Source organism: Mesocricetus auratus, unplaced genomic scaffold (assembly GCF_017639785.1).
Source record: "Mesocricetus auratus isolate SY011 unplaced genomic scaffold, BCM_Maur_2.0 Super-Scaffold_4256, whole genome shotgun sequence".
Lineage (NCBI taxonomy): Eukaryota > Metazoa > Chordata > Mammalia > Rodentia > Cricetidae > Mesocricetus > Mesocricetus auratus.
Window position 1 is genome coordinate 38,421,840 of NW_024429182.1, and position 5,335 is coordinate 38,427,174.

Consider the following 5,335-nt stretch of genomic DNA (forward strand, 5'->3'; position numbering starts at 1 on the left):
AATTCTTTAACTGAGGAGCACCTAGGCTGTTTCCAAGTTCTGGCTATTACGAATAATGTTGCTATGAACACAGCTGAGCAAATGTTCTTGTGGTGTGAGTGTGCCTCCTTTGGGTATATGCCCAGCTGTGATATTACAGAATCATGAGATAGGTTGATCCCTAATTTTCAGAGAAATCACTGTATAGATTTCCACAGCAGCTGTACAAGTTTGCACTCCCACCAACAATGGAAGGAGTTATTTTTAACATGAAGGGATGCTATATTTTATTGAATGTTTTTCCTTAGTATATTAAACAATCATTTAATCGTGCTAATATAATGTATCATATATTAAAAATCCTTGCATTTTGCATCAATCTCAAATTGCACGGCAAGAGATTCTTCAATGTGCTACCAAGCTCAGTTCTCTCACACTGTTTCAATTTTTTTGCTACTTTTATTTTGGGAAGGAGGCTTGTATGTGCTGTGGAGTGCCTGAGGAGGTCAGAGGACAGATTGAAAGAGTTAGTTCTCTCCTTCCACTCCATAGTTTCTGAAGATCAAACTTGGTGTTCAGGCATGGCAGTGATACCTTACCTGCTGAGCCTTCTTACTGGCCTAACGTGCTCATATTTGGTTAAAGATTGGGGTTTTTTTTTTTGGATCCATGTTAAGTATGTAGCTTGTGACTCTTTCTGTCTTCCTTTCTTTCTTCCTCCCTTTCTTTCTTTCTTCCTTTCTCTCTTTCTTCTACTATGTTCTTGTCTGGTTTTACAGACAGAAATAATGCTGGCCTTGTGAAATGATTTTGGAAGAATTTTCTCCTTTTCAATTTGGATCTAGTCTAAAAAGGTTTAGTACTTCATAAATATTTAAAAGAATTTAGCAGTGAATCTACCAGACCACAAGCTTTTATTTGGAGCCTTTTTATTGCTTATTTAATCACCTTCTGCTTATTGTTCAGCAGATATTTTCTAATTCTTCTCCTCAACCCTTGTATGATGTATATATCCATTTGTTTGAGGTTTACCAATACATTAGCATGTATGATAAATATTAATCATTTGTAATTCCTATGGTTTTCATTGTAATTGTTTTTCATTCCTGATTTTGTGTCAGTTTTTAGTTTATTTTGCTAGAAATTTGGTTTTGCTTTTTTTGGCTGTGTTTTTGATCCAGGGTTTTATATAACCTATTACGTAGCTTAAGATGACCTTGAACCCCTGATTCCAGTGTTTCTACTTCCAGAAGTGCTGGGAGAGCATGAACATGCCACTATGCCTTATTTATGTGAAATGCTCAGCCCAAGTTGAAATTCTGTTATCATATTGCAGAAGAGAGGATGGAAAGATTGTAAGAGCCAGAGGTAGTGTATGACCACAAGGAAACAGAGTTCTGGATGGGGAGGGGGCCAAAAAACCCCACCTAGCCAAGGAGTCATTGGTAATTGATAGCTGCTGGGAGAGGGAAGCCAGTTTTCTCCGAGGGTGTGGACTCAGGGCAGGTGGACTATGCTCCAGCGAAAGGGCACACACCCAAGAATTTAAAAGTAGCAGAGCTATTTGATGGGTTATAAGAAAGAAAAGCAGACACAAAAGTTGGTGGATAGAAAATGGGGGGAGTGTGTACCTAGGAGGAGTTGGGGTGAGGAGTAAATATGATCAGAATATGCTACATGAAATTCTTTACAGACTAATAAAAGGAAGAAGAAAAACCTATCCTGCCAGGCCATGCCATTTTATCTTACATTCCTTCTGCCCGGAAAACACTCTTCCCATGTTTTTTCTTAAAGGTCACTTCCTCTTTGAAGGCATTTCCCTTGGTATTAATCCCACCATCTGTGAGCACACAACATCTTTATGTAACTCATTTCTTCAGGAGTGGATTGCCTCCAAAGAAAACCAGCTGCCTGTGGTTGTGTGCGGTGTGGGACCCTGCACAGCCTCCGTCCTGGGAAGTACCCTGTCTAGTGGAGGAGAGAGACAAGAGACAGGATTACAAATGCCACTGCAGGGAAAATGAGTGCTACAGGAGGCCACGGCACTGTGACAATTACCCAAGAATATAATCTGGAGTGAAATTCAAGTCTTAGACTATTAAAAAAAAAGTTACCTTGAAAAACTGTGGAGGAGAAACTCTGGATAGAGAAAAACATGAAAGAAAGACCAAGGTGAAAAAACTCCTGGCACGTTCAAGAGCTAAGACGGCATATTTGAGCATGGGGATGATGGGACATGCACTGCCAACAAATTGATGGAGGGACCATTGGAAATTAACAGTACTATTTTCTTTTCTATTTTTAACTTAATTTTTTATTGGTTTTTGGGGGAATTTCACATCATACACACCAATCCCACTCATTTCCCAGTCTTTCCATATCTGCTTTCCACTCTTAAAAAGTGCCCTTGCCACTGAAAAGATAAATAAAAAATAAAAATTAAAAAAATCACTGTCTTACTTTAGGGTCTCTATTGCTGTGAAGAGATATCATGACCACAGCAACTCTTACAACAAAATGTTTAATTGGGGCTGGCTTAAAGCTTCAGAGGTTTAGTCCATTATCTTCAAGCGGCATGACACAGACATGGTGCTGGAGAAGGAGCTAAGAGTTCTACATCCTGATCCACAAGCAGCAGAAACAACAGTGTAACTCACTGAGCGTAGCTTCAGCAAAAGTGAGCTCAAAGCCCATCCACACAGTGACACTGTTTTTAATTATTCTGTGTGAGTTTATGTACAGAAGCAACACAAACTATATTTTACTTCTCAACACCATTAGAGGGTTCTGTAACCAGTAGTTAACAAAACTGAGTAACTAGTAGTTTAACCCTTATTCATTTTCATAATTGTTACTATCTACCCTCAGAATTTTATTCTCATTTTCTTGGTTCTTTTTGCTTACAAGCACTAGGCAGATCCTTTTTTTTTTTCAGTTTTTCAAGACAGGTTTTCTCTGTATTGTTTTGGAGGCTAGACAGATCCATTTCTAAACCTTCTTTCTTTTACCAATGCAGAAATTATGCAGCTGATTTTATTTTTAGCAGATAGTCTTGGATTTCTAACAAACTAAGAGTCAAGCTAATCAGCATCTCCTTTCTTTACTAAAAAGGGCAGGGCCGTTAGCACCTGCAAATTCTTCTGCACTTCTACTTCATGATCCCCCCCCCTTTACTGCAGAGTACTTCCTTTCCGGTTTCTTATGAAACATACACAGTTCCGAAGGGACTGTATCCAGCCCAGGCATGGTAAACATGACTCTGACAGACCTTGCCCTTCTCTCCCATTCCCTCTTCCTTGCTAAAAACAGATGACATTTCTGAAGCTAGCCTAAAGGTCTATTCCCTTACTTGGCCACTTCCTCCTCCTGAGACTGACTACCAAAGTCCAGCTATCAAAGTATTGAAGTCCAAAAATCCAAAGCCCCCATTGGCTCACCTAACTAACATGCCCAGTTAAAATTAAACACCTCATCCTAAGATGGGGCTTTCCCTTGCACCTTTCTTAACCTTCATTTTCCTATGGGCCACATCTGTCTCCTCTCTAGAGGCAGTCCTTTGTACCTCCAGGACAAAAATCCCTGCCCCCTTTCCTTACCTTCCCCTTCTCCCTCTTACTTTCCTGGTTCTGTCCCCTATTCCCCGTGTCCTCTGTTCCTCTGGGGCAAAGAAATGTTCTTTGTGCTGAGAACTTGGTCTTGGGGTTCCTGAGCAGTTACTTTTCCTTTCAAGTTCCGTCATTATTTTATGATGATAACTTGTTAATCTGGTTTCTCTCTTTTATTCCTCCTTTTGTTCATCATTGTTTCACTTCATTACTTTGCTCTGTGATCATTTCCATCCCTACTCAAGGGTAGTCCTCATGGCGACACAGCATGCCATCCTCGGGCCTTGGCATCTAGAGTCTCATATATGACCCAGCGCTTCAGTGATAATCTCTGCCAGCCACCTATCATCTATCTGTGATATGAACAGTCAGCCCCCAGCCATTGCACACACTAGGCATGTACCTGGAGTAGTATCCCCCAGAATGTTACAGGATCTAAGCACAGTGCCTGCTCTCAGGGATCAAGAAAGCTGGGGTTCCTAGAAGGTACACCAGCTGCATGTGGACCTTTTTCTTACTGTATCCCCAGGATCTAGGACTCTGGGAGCTTCCTGACCAGGTGGCAAATGCTGTGGAAAGGCTTTTGGTAAACTTTTCTGGTTCCCATGGAGTTTATCTCCTCATTATTACTTAGTAGTGGCTCTGTCCTACTTTCTAATAGGTACACATTTTCCTTTGCTCATTCTGCAGTCAGCTCTGTGGAATTGTGGGCATATATGTTAATATGAAAAATATCATAACTAATATATATAAATGCTAGATCGAACAATATAAGGGTTGTTGAGAAAGGAAAGTGAGCTTTGAATTCACTATATCCACTGTCTTAATTTGACATGTAAGTTAAATGTAAAATTAAATGAAATAAAAGAATTTGATTCACACTGATCTTCAAATTATGTTGATTAAAATTATCTAATCATGGATTAACTGACTCTTCTTTGGTCCAAACCATACCTTGGAATATGATTAACTCTAATCTGTGACAAGTCACTATTGTTTTACGATATAATTACTCCTTTATCAAGGAGATTGGTATGGGTTGCACACAGTGACTTCCTTCTGAAGACTTTAGCATGGGAGAGGAAGAAGGACCGCCAAAACAGCAGTGTTGCCAGTGAGACCTGACAGAGTGTCTTCCACTAGCTGGTCAAAGGTGACAGCAACAGGATGCCATGTTAACAACACGTACACTTTGCCATGTGACGAGACTGGCACTTCACATTTACATATTTCCCCCTCAAGCCCATTGTAAACACAAGAAAACTATCAATCAGATGCCAACCAGGAACATTCTACAGAATAACAAAATAAGCCGTCAGATTCATAAAGAAACAAAATAAACAAAAACATTCTGAGGGAAAGCCAGGCAGAGTATCACAATTGAGAGGCTTCTAAAAGACAGGAGTGATGGGGGAAGTCCTGTACATTTGTTAATAAAGCACTGTTGGCCAATAGGAATCTAGATAGGTGGGACTAGGAGTCCAAGAGGATTCTGGGAAGGAGAAACACAGGAGAGTCGAGATGTAACGCAATTGGGGTAGCAAGCCCGGAAACCTCTCCGGTAAGAGACATACTTAGATTAACAATTATGGGGTAATTACTTAAGTCAGAGCTAGCCAGTAAGAAATAAGCAAGGCCAACAGCTTCATAATTATTACAGCGTCTTGTGTGTTATTTGGGGACTACAACGCAGCAGAGCCCAGGCGACTGGCGGGTGATAAACCAAAGCGGCTAGTAAAGAAAAAGCTTCT